Here is a 12,556-nt window from a genome sequence, read left to right as displayed (position 1 = left end):
CTGCCTTTTATTTCTTTGCAGTCTCAGTCTTTCATAGGCTTTAGTATTCATCAGACACACAAGTCTGCCAGTGCTTCAGGCATTATTCCTGGAGGTAGTATCATGTCTTCTTTTTTTTCCCCAGCAAGATTGTACCAAAAGCTTTGCCTTCCTTTTTTTCATCTTTATTCCCTTAGGCAGCTCTCAGCACAGACTTGGTGTTTGCTCCCATGCCTGTACTGGGCTTTTTTCCCTAGAAATTAAGCCCTATACCGTATGCTTCTGGTTCTTCGTTCTGCTTTGTTTTCATGCTAATCACAGCATTTTTCATGCTCCGAGTCTCTTTAGCTTGACCTTTGCCACAATGTTTCTTGTACCTCATGCTGAGTAATTAGAAGGGACACCAAGTGTGTATCCCAAAATGATCTGTGATTAAAACAACCATTTAAAAAGCTGCTGTAACTGCAGCTGTTATTCACATTGATGCACATCTTGGTGCCCTTCCAGATTCTTTCCTTCTCCAGCAGGTTGCTCAGGCCCTAATCCTCTAATCCATACTCTCTAGAAATTGCCCCCTAAGAGCCATCTGTCAGCTTGCTCCTGTCCAGCATGGAACAAACAATCCTTGGCTTCCTCTGAGGAGAGGCAGCAATCCCAAGGGTAACTCTGTAAACTCCTAAAACAGGGATTGTCCCAACTAGAGTTTACCTGCCACATTTTGACCACAAACTTTTTTCTTCTGTGCCAACAATACCAATTAAATATCTTTAATGTTGTTGGTATTAACAACAATGTATTGATTATATTACCTGTAGGTATCATAGTGTAGCCCTTTTTCTGTAGCCTTCATCCTTGTTCTTTGTTTTTTTTCCTATTTTTATGAGACTTGCATGTACTACCTGATAATCTTCTACTGTAGAAGATAAAGAAATGTATCTTTGGGTCTATTTATTATGCTTCCAAAAGAAAAATGAAAAGGCACTCTTGCAATGAAGTAAGTCAACAAGACTGATTCCTAAGGAATCATCAGTAATAGCTCAGCTGTATTATCTCACTAAAAAAATGCAGATTTATTACTTTCTTCATTTTGACTGTCAATACAATAGATTAAAAAAATCGTACTGACCAGACAAGTCTACTACAGTTTGATATCTGAGCTGATAAAATGGCTATCTTCAAATATGGAACCTGAATGAAACAACAGTAATCAAATTAATGATAGAACTCTACTCATTTGGTTTTTTTTTTCCCATTTCTGTAACTGGAAGACTGGCTTGACTACAGAATGTTTGTACTTTGAAGATTTACAATAGCAAAGAATACTGATGAAAAATATGCAAAAATAATATGGTGAGAGTAACAGACACGGAACTTCCAAAGAAAAATAACTTGAAAGAAGTCTTGCTTGTAATACTGTCGAGCTGAAACAATTGTAATGAATTGTGTTTCTCAATAGATTCTTTTTTTAACACTGGCTAAACACATTAGAACCTACACTTCTTTTCATCCATAGATTACACTGCTTACCTCTGCATCGGAATCATAAAGTGGACAATATTTTATACTGTTATTTACAAAGTGAGTCTACAGACATTTTTTACAGTGTCTTTTGAGGTCAGAATAGAACACAGGCAAAAACCTTGCAACTGACAATGAAATTCAGTTGACATTTGTTCTTAATGAATTAACCTTTTACCTTGTCATTAGTTCTATTCTGTTGTTAATGATACAAATACCAGGAGGTGTGGAGGTTCCATAATGTTGAATTGTGTAAAAATCCAGTATTTCGTCTTCAGAAGACGCGAGGTTATGAGCCACTGCAACAGCTTATCCTTTTGGTAAAAATAAATAAAATATGAGAAAACAAAACATCAAAAAACAGTGGCAGCTTGTTTACATAGTTTGTTGAATGCAATGGCAGTCATGAAATATGAATGCACATCACATTTGGTCTCAGTGCATCAATATTTTTCTCAATAGAAAGCAATGCTGAAAACTTTTGTCAAAACATTCTCATTTCTTAAAATAACAAAATATGTGAATAATATAGCAGTAAAGAAACACTGTCTTTTTTAATTACCGTCTCCATTGTATTTTTCCATTAATATTGCAAAAGGGCTTATTCTCAAATGGAAAATTAATGGGTTTCTTAATTAGGAACAAGGTAGGAATCCTAATTAAATTGCTCTAAATAAAGTGAAATATATAAGCATAATTTCAAGCAGTGGATATAACATATCATGGCTTAGAATCATTAAGAAATCATCATTTTGATTCCAGTACTCGTTCTGACATCTCTGTGATAAATCTGTCACGTGTCCAAACACACCAAGTATTTGAATGCCTCAGGAAGGTGTTCTCTGTAGTGACTGAGCTGGAGGAGTCCCAGCTCTGCTGGTTAAACTAACTCAGGTAAAGGGCCGTGTTGCAGACGGATTCATTTTAGCTCTCAAACCATTACTTAAAGTTACTGTGTGTATTCTTAGACTACTCTACAGCCTGCAATATACATATACCAAGTAATTTTCTTCATTGGCAGGCAAGAGATTTTACTCCATTGAGGACTACTCAGCAACTATATGAGAAAACAAACAAAAGTTTTGAAAATTAAGGGTTGAATACACATCAGCTTTACCTGAAAAAAAATACTCAATTTCATGAAATTGTATTAGAAGTAAGATCTTGAAGTTGCAGTGAGGCAACTTTAAAAAACATCACTTGTACACTAAGTACAATCACACTGATTAACATTAAATATTTGAACACTAACTAAAACTGAATCCAGTAAATTGCCAGGAAAGCTTATGTAGATCGCTGTGTGATGGGTACTGAAATTCTATCAGAACTCATTAGTTTGCACTCAAGCAGCAAAATTTAAAACAAATCCAAAGATAAGCCATTAAGACTTTTAAAGAAATAGTCTCAATGGAAGGAACAATTTAAATTTTTTAGAAGTAAATATGCATGGTTATTTCTGTTTTTTTCCAGGAGTTTTGGGGTAGAAAGACAAAACAACCCAAAATATTTTTATACAAAAGCTCACTTATCCTTTTTAGAGTAGCTGTGAGCAAAAGCGGCAGTGGATCAGAAACCCCTTATAATTTCTCTTACTACTGAAACTCTGTAAAGCAGAGCTTTTGGTTCCTTCTTTAGCTTCATTTAGCAGGGTACTGTAAAAGCTGCTATGGATCAGGTGGAAAGAGCTCATGCTGAACTAAGCATGGTGTATCCTTCAACACATAATAAATTCTTAACTCTCTGCCCTTTGAAATTAAAAGTACCTATTTGAGCATATTTGCTGGAAGCTGTTCCAAAGTAGAAGTGCCAGAATGATTTCTTAAATTGAAATCATGCTGCTTGGGAGCCAGCTATGATTTATAAAAGTGAGTCTTGCTGAAATTCTTTTCTGTGCAGAAGGTCAGTAAAAGGCCTTTTCACCGTTACGGTGCTGGCACTCAGTGCAAGGTGGAATTTTACTTAAAAAATTAAATGGGTTATTACTAAGCAGAAAGTCTGGATGAAACCAAACACATTCAGCAAGAAAGTAAACTGGTGACTAGGCAATCCTCCAGGTAGTTTCTTTCTTAAAAGCCAAATTGGAGCCAAAAGCTTAAGTTGATAAGGATACTGTGCAAACTAAGGAGAGCTGCCCAGGTGAGAATATGCTGTTACAAAATCTGTATGGTTTTTATGTCATTTTGCAACTCTCATCAGTAAAAAAAAAATCCAAACGCTTTATTTTTACCTGACCTTATCTTTGTCTTAAGGATTGTATCCGGATGAGATTTTTTCTAACTGAAAGAGACCATTAAGAAAAGAAGTAGTCCCAGTGATACAGGAATTACCAATACATGAATATGTGCCTGTCATTTCCAGGTATCTGTTGTGTTCTATGACCTGAACTAACTGTTTCAGCTGCTAAATATATATTACATGAAAATGTAAAAGCTGCATTTACTGTGGTTAATAAACTTTTACATTTTAAGGTAGGCATTCAAATTCACATGCTCATTCAATTTTTGTATGGAGAAAAGGCACCCTTCAGTCAGTCAGTTTCAACTAATCAGTGCCTTAATGGACGCATTTGCAAAGGTATTATCTTGGTGAAAATCACCTTCCTGCACTCTAACGCTCTGATGTTTATCAAAGATTTCCTTAAACAAAAATTCTGTCATTATAACATTCTGTAAATGCTAGAAAAAATTATCTTACATTTCAGCTGTATGTTCATATTACATATATATCTCAAGAAAATAATATATGTTTAGCAGGTACAGAAGTGTGTGGTCTATTTGTGGACTGCAAGAATTCCAGATTGAAGTTTCGCAAACAATTAAACAACAAATTAAGAATGAACTAAGATTAATCTTTTCAGCATAATGATATGAAAATCATGATATGAGGTCAAGGCTACATACATTTACTTGCTACTTAGCTTTGAAATAAGGATTATAATCATTTAACTTTGTTAAATATGAAAATAATAAAGGCTTTGCAGCTGTACAGCACCTCTTATTGGAAGGTCTGAAAGCATCCAGTGTTAATTTCCTATCGTCTTGAAACCAGGATACTTCAAACACTATTAAAACATTTTGGGTGGTTTTACTATATAGTCATTTTTGCTCTTTCATCTGATTCTGTTTGCCTGCATATTTCTGCAAGATAAGGAAAACAATTTCAAATTTTTTTCATTGTTACATATTACCATGTTATGAGAAGCATTTTTAATGCAGATTCTTTTCCATGGATAGATTTTTATCATGAGATTCTAAAAGTGTTTAAGGAGGCTGAATGTATTTTGCCTGCCTTATACCCACCTCTAGAAACCAGAACAGTATAAGCCATCTTTTCCATTTCCTACAGTAATTCTGTATCTAGTTATGATGATCTAAAATTGCTGTATTAGTTTTTAAATCTTTTTGTGAAATAAAGTCATCAATTAGGCCATTTATCTGCACTGAATTCTAGAAACGAAATGTCTTCTCACTCTCAGAGGAGATCTTCATAGATTCATAAATGAAAAATTTGTTTTGGAAAGGGAGTATGTCTGTGTGTGTGTGTGTTAGTAATATTGAATGGTAAAATCAATCTTTTTCCCAGAAATTGCTCGTAATGCTGTTTCCATAGAAGAAGTCAGCTAGGCAACTGTAGTCTACCTCTAGAAGTCGTGATTCTCTTTTCCCTAGCCCAGAGGCTGAGGGAATAAAAACTTTCAGCAGAAAGCCAGGAAAATTCAGTAAAATAGCATTTATTGTCACTCAACTTCTATAGAACAATAAAATGTCAGCTACACTATGGGGTAATTTTAAAAATTCTGTCCAAAACTGGTGCAGAGGTGATGTAACTGTATAATGTCAAAGAAGAAATAATTTAAGAGATCTTTGAATGTGCAAATCTCTCCCAAAAGTACCAACTCAGCTATAAGATAACAACAAAAGAAAGTAAAGACTCTAGAAAAATTCCTGAATCTGATCCATTTTTTGTACGGAATTACTTTTTAAAAAGTAAGAAAAAAATTACTTGCTTGGTGTTATTGCTAACAAATTCATTTCTGGTGTATCAGATAGAAAGTATTCAAACACATGGTAAAGTTATTAACTTCTTGGTTTCTCACTGCTGCAGTGTAGTCTGAAAGCTGCAAAGACATTTTTAAGACTGTAAACTTCAAGACAGCCATTCTTTCAAATTTGTAATAAATCAGGGCAAGGATCATATTAGTGATTCATTTTATGAGAAAACATGGATAAAAGGAACTAAAAGATACTGACAGGCCTTGCTTCATGAACCCATGAAGATCAGGATATACAAGAAAAAAACATTTGAAGCAAGTGATCACTTTTCCAAATACACAAGAGTCAGCTTGTTGGGGTTTTTTTCTGAACATTTATGAATAAATATGAAAGCCACAGGCACAGAGTTTGTCCCTTGTACAGCTGTGTCTTTTTATAGTAACCTGCCTCTTGAGACAGTGAGTTCACAGAGGAGCAGAACTTCATAAGGAGTTCTCCTGAAAACAGCTGTCCTTAGTGAGCCTCTCCTGAACCCTGCCTTGGGTCATGACTCCAGCACCCTGCCAGGCTCTGTTCTATTCCCAGAGCACAATTGCTGCATCTTTTAAGAGCTACTAGTAAGATAAGGCCAAGGCTCCTCTTTACCACTGCAGCTGAACAACTACTTGGTTTTATTGGATAGCATGATGGGAAAAAAAAAGTCTTGATGATTCAAGAAGTGCCAATGATTATTAGTAATTTCAAATGTTAAAAACTACTCAGTATCAGGCTAAACTCTTCCATTTAGCTGAAAGTTTTCAACCCATGCTTTGTTGAATCTGAGTTCAAGTTCAAGCATCTCGTGACAGTTTCATCAACTGTTGTATTTGCTAATAAGCCATCTGGCAGGGTGTCATCTTCTACTGAAAACAGGTGTTTGATCCAATTCTCATTTGTTATACTGTCACGAAAACATTCACTGAAGTTGGTGACTAAATTCAGGCAATGTTTTTGTGTGTCAGCAGAAAGGATGAATTTTGAATTACCATTAAAACATTTTCATTACTAAAACGTTTGCCAGTTTCTCTCATGTCTCTCAGCTCATCTTATTGTGTCTTAAGATGTAGTTTCTTTATCTTGCCCTTGTTCTATATTCTGGTTTTTATCTAATTATATATTGCATTCTGTTCATCGTGATCCAAGAACAAAAAGTTAAACTGATGAGTTCAAGAACCTTAGCTCACTGAAAAACAACTTACCTCAATCAAAATTAATACTTCCCTGACAAAAAAATGTGTTCCTTACAAGAGAATTCAGAGTTGAGAGCCAGTACCTGCCTACATGACAGCATTCCTGGGTATGGAAAAGGGGGTTTGGACAGTCATTTCCCACTTCATTATGAAAAACAAACAGAGCTTTAGCTCTAACGAAACTAAGTTCTTTAGCAACAAAACAACAAACACTAGTTGCTGACTGAGATTTTGACAGCTACTGCTATGTGGCAATATACTGAATATACAGTGAATATGGAAATAGGTGACTCTTAGCTTTAACCAGAGCACTAGTTATTGCCATGATAGATGTCAGAAAGAGCAAGTACCAACACTAACCATTGTAAATCCTAAATATAAAAAAGTAAAAAAAATTGCCATGTCACAAACCAGGAATTTTTATTTCTTTATTTATTCACATATTTTTATTTTATTCTCTGGCATACATGTACAACCTGACCAAAATTGACTTCTCTTGAGTACAGTGAAGCAAAACTTGGTATTTTAAAATGTCCTGGAGCCCTACTTGGAAAAAGTCCTGCCAAGAATACTTCTTGACCATCAGTAAAAAAAAAATCATCACATCAAATTAACTTGCACCTTTTTCCCCATGACTTGACATCACAATGTGTTGTGCCAGTGTAAAGATACAAGTACCAGAAAATGTTGAAGGTTTCTCAGTGTGAACAATTCCTAAAATCATGATATGACTCTTCTAAGCCCTTTATATGGGAAGTTGGCATTACTGTCGATTCATTTAGTTTACTGTTTAATAAATAAATAAATAAATAAAGAGGCTTATGTTTTCAAGAGCTGCACTTTGTATCAAGGTGATTTTCAAGTAGGGAAGATTTTCACTGTATGACTGAAAAACAGGTTATAGAAATAATGCCACAAGGTGCTTGTCCATTATAGCACTGAAATAAACCCCAAATGATAAGTAGCAGACACTCATACTTTTTAATGATCTTAGGCTCCATAGTATTCCCAAGACAAAGTTTAATAGCTGTGCTTGAATTCTTTTTCTGTTCCCACCACCACCACCCACAAGTCATTATTTAGTTCAAGCCTATTTTATAACAGAATTCTGCTGTGTTTCTTTGTGTTGTTTTTGTCTTTTTTTTTCCTACAGCAACCCGCATTTCCTTAGTTCATAAAGAGTAAACAAGATGAACTGAAAATGCTTTATTGACAGTATTATTTGGAGACAGATTAGAACCTTAAAATCTGTGGTTGGATCCTTAGGCTGAAAAGACAAAGGAATGAAGACTTTATTGGAAAAAAATAGCACAGCATTTCTAAGTTGTTGAAAATTTAGTATTAAATGACTCGGGGTGTTTATTAATTAGTTACTGAGAAATGGTGACTGCGGAAAATAAAATAATCCTTCCTAAAAGCAATTTCTGTAATACTTTGGGGCCGGATATTTAATTATAATTGGCATAAAATAAAAGCAAAAAAAGCATCAAGAAGCTGTCATGGATTGATTACAAAGTCTGTGTGAGCCCCTATCTGTGTTCTCACCAGTTGTGACCAGCCATCTTAGGGACTGAGTTAAAAACAAGGAAAACCTCTACAGGATCTCCTGCCTTTCATCTCTCAGCGGCCTAAGGATTTCCTGTGGTGGTAACCTTGAATTTATTAAGTTACATAATGCCTTTACCATATCCTCATAATATCTAATTATTATAAGCCAGATCAAGAACAAGGATTTAAATGGAAAAATAAGCATGATAATTTGGAATTATTTAAGAAATGCTACAAAACAGCCAATGTACTAACAACCTATGGCTCAAAAAGAAAAAAAAAAGGAAGATAGCACTGATTAAAAAGCAATTTGGCTTGAAAACAAAGATACATAATAAAAAAAAACATCTATAACAAATACTAGAAGCTGTAAGGAATATATGTGAGAGATTTAAGAACTGTAAAAATTGAGAAAGGAAATGAAATTACATAAACCTCAATGGTCAGACTGGCAGAACAGCAGTTAAAAGAGCTGTTTTTCTGAATAAAAGAAAGAAAAAGTTCCTAATAATATGACTGGAATATGTTCACATTTCTGTATACAGAGAAATAATCAGGTGATGCAATTATACCACAGGATAATGATGAAACATTCTCCATTACAGGTAGGTAGTTAGGTGAGTTTTATAAATAGTAGCCACTAAAAACAACTGAGTAAATCTGCATATTTGATAAGTTGCATCAGATTTTTAAAACAGCTGGAAAGGACATTCCAGGCCTGTAAGAATCCTTGAAATATTTGCATTCTGGGAATACATTAGACTGGTATTTTAAAAGGATGCTGGCACAGGGAGCTATGGGCCTGTCCATCTAAGATGGAACTTAGTGAAAAAAAACAGAACTGAAAAGAATGTACCAGAATATAGTTTATATGGAATTTAATTAATTCTAGTCAATACCATTTTTTGAGCATAGATCCAACCTGTTCTCTGAATCTACAATTCTCTTGGATCTATTCACAGATACTTGTTCAAGAAGGTTTGTTTTGGCTGATGAATTAAAGTGTGCTGTTCTGGTGGTATCTATTTAGTGCTGCAAGATATTTTGTTTAGGAAAGCTGAGTGAATCAAAATTAATGCACCTACATTTCATGATTCAGTGGTCTCAAAAAATGAAGTGTAAATGGAAAATACTGGGGTTTGGTCCCTTAGGAGCTGTGTTTTGGCTGTGTGCTCTATAACAGTTCTATTGATTAAAAAAAAAAAGAAAATCACTGGTACCCCTGCTAGAGAGCAAAGACTAGTGAAGTGGCAACTCACAAAGGGGACAGCTTACTGCTACTGGGCATGCTGCTTTCTTGGTAAATTGGATGCAAGCAAATACATGAAGTCATGCATCAAGGAATAAAAAGCAGGTGTTGAGCCTCGAGTGGAGGAATCTGTGTGAGAAAACTGAGTGGAAAGCAGAGCTGTTGGGTCTGCTAGATAACCAGCTAAAGGTGAACACCATCACAAACTCAGCCCGTGAGCATGAAAACAACAAAATGAGGACTATGAGGGTGTTATATACAGGCTCAGTCACATCAGTACCTGGCACTGGTGTGACCATTTCTGGAACAGTGTGTCCTGGTTAATGCCTTTGCTTAAAATGCCTGTTGATAAATTGGAAACTGTTCAGGGAAGGGTCACAAGAATGATTACACTGTAATTGGAAAGTAGAAGCTACAGCTATTCAGTTTATCAAAACAAAGCTTAACAGTGACTTGGTTATGGCTTTTTTTAATATTTTTTGTCTTACATTGAAATGTTAATCAACATTTCATCCTCACACTTTTAAACAGCACATTTTATCCCATCCCAGGTTTTATTTATCCTGATGTCCTCAAAAGTTACGTCAAGTGGCAGTTCTGGGACTCAGTGAAAATCAGATCCAGAGAATAGATTTTTCTAGGTAGTTTTCACTACCTTTCAATTGGTGATTTAATTCACTTCAGTAACATGTCGATATGAGTAGAAAAGTAAAAAAAAAAAAAAAAGTTTAAGAAGGGAGGGGGTAAACGGCAGCTTAAACAAAAAAGCATTAAGAGCTTAAACAAAAAAGCATTAACAGCACTGTAGCAAAAGAGTTCCGAAACAGGTTTCTCATTAAAATGAAAACATCATTGCAGCAGTCTTGGCTGAATTTATACCACACTAAGCAAAATACAGGGCTGCAAATAAGTTCTGCATTTACACTAAAATGCATATTATTTCTGGAGAAGAAGCATGTAATTCAGCATATTCTATCAAAAAGGCTACAGATAATTGTTTTTTGTTACAGAATCTACAAACTCAAACTGTTAATGTACTTTGCACCAGCATGTGAAAGCACATCAATCCAAGAGCATTGGTTCTGATTTAATGTAGGTAGCAGAGTAGCAGCTTGTGTGAAAAATGCCAGCCACTAGTGCTTGAGCAGGCACTAGACAAAAAACTAGAAGACTCATAAAATACTGGGGGATTCTGAAGTGATTTTTGAAAACATAGAACCCAGTTAGCTTTGATGGGAGGCTATGGGTGTTAGGTAATTGGTTTAACCAAAAAGAGAAGGCCCAGAACAGCATGTTCCAGCTGGTCCCATACTAATTTCCTATTAGTTCAGCTTCGTGTAGTTACTGGAGGCACCAATAAGAATGGTAATGGAACCGACTTAGTGGTACAGGATCCATAAAAAGTTTTCAAGATGAATTTCCAGAAATGTTATCATTTTGATTGCAAATTTTTGTTCTTGCGACTGTAGCTTCTTCACCAGAAGAGACAGGAAGTGGTAGAAGTACAACCAAACTGATCCTTCAGTCTCACCCCAGAACCATGAAGAGCTGCTGTACCTTCAGGAACAGGCAGTGCTCTGGAATTCAATTCCATGTTCTCATTTATGTGGACTTTTTTTGCATCCTGTGTTATTTTCCAAAGCCATAAAACTACTTCATTTCCATCTCGATGAGATACTGTTAAAGGACAACCAGCTAACCTTCTAACAGCTGCCTTTACCTTGCCTACATACTTGAAATAAGTATGGCAAATAACCCACTTTGCATGCCAACTTAATATATTCTCAATCCTTTGCTGCTGATGTTCTTCATAGCCTTTGAGAAGCATCCACCTGTGACCCTGTTTCAGTACAGGAATTTTGCCAAAGGCAAACGCATAAAAAATTACTTCCAGAAGGAAATGCCATCTTATTAGATCCAAAAAAAATATCCTTTCCAGATACACTTCATACAGTCATTCTGACAGATTTCCTAAATGGCCATCTTTTTTCTGAGGCAGTAATTTCTGCAACATAGATTTTGATTTTGTGCAACAAAAATCACATGAGCTCAAAATCACTCTTTTTTTGAAACAATAATTTAAACGTGCATAATGAGAAGAGTTTCATAGCAAAACAGTCAGAATTTGTACTTTCTGTTAGTGTTATCTGACTGAGCAAAATGCCTGAGAGCCTGCAGGAAAAACCAAACATATCAGACAAAACTTTACACAACATATTTTTACATTCCTGGGGAAGATGCCACTGAAAGCATGTAAAAGGGAATATTTTTCCCTATCAATCCAGGACATTGGATGAGCTACTGATTTACCCCCTAAGTGGTGAACAAGTAAAAATATATATGCTGAAAGCCTGTAAATGCAATTTGGCTGAGTCAGTAATAATACAGCTGATATTTTATTTTACAAAATTAAAAAAAAAAGAAAAACCCCCACAAAATGCCAAACCCACAGCTCTGCCTTCCTAAATAGAGTGGCATCTTCCATTAGTCTTCCTAAGGAAAGATCTTATTTTAAGAAAATACCTATTTAATTCAGTCTTCCTCTTGGCAAGCTTCATTTAAAGTCTTTTTAAAGCAGTTTTATCTTGTACCTTTTGATTAGGACATTAGAGACTGCTCTATTTTTTACTCAATCAAAATTAAGATACTGTGCTCTTCAATGAATTTACATTTGGATGTATTAAAATCTTAGAAAGGGAAAGTGGAGCTAAAGCCACGTCCAGAGTTCATGGGAGGATGAGAAAGACTGCAGATGAATGCTGGCTAAACTCTCCAGTGAAAACTAAAGTCAGCCTTAAACATAAGAGAAGGGCCAGTTCAGTGATACATTACTGCAGCTTCCCGCAGTGGGCAGCACTGGATTCATAAAAAGTGAGGCTGGAAAGGGTCTTAAACTGCCTAATCCAAACTGTTTTCCAGAGATACTCTAGGTGAATTGGAGAGTGGGCCATCCATCAGTGGGCTGCTGCAAAAGGGTGTTAGTGGCTGCCCTTTGAGTGGAGGCTGCTGGGAGTAACTGTATGGCTTGGAAAACCCTCCAG

The sequence above is a fragment of the Pezoporus occidentalis genome, unplaced genomic scaffold (genome assembly GCF_034315485.1).
Source record: "Pezoporus occidentalis ecotype Australia unplaced genomic scaffold, CSIRO_AGI_Poc_V1 ctg194, whole genome shotgun sequence".
Taxonomy (NCBI): Eukaryota; Metazoa; Chordata; class Aves; order Psittaciformes; family Psittacidae; genus Pezoporus; species Pezoporus occidentalis.
The sequence above is the reverse complement of the archived record's forward strand: the minus strand, read 5'-3'. Positions refer to the sequence as shown.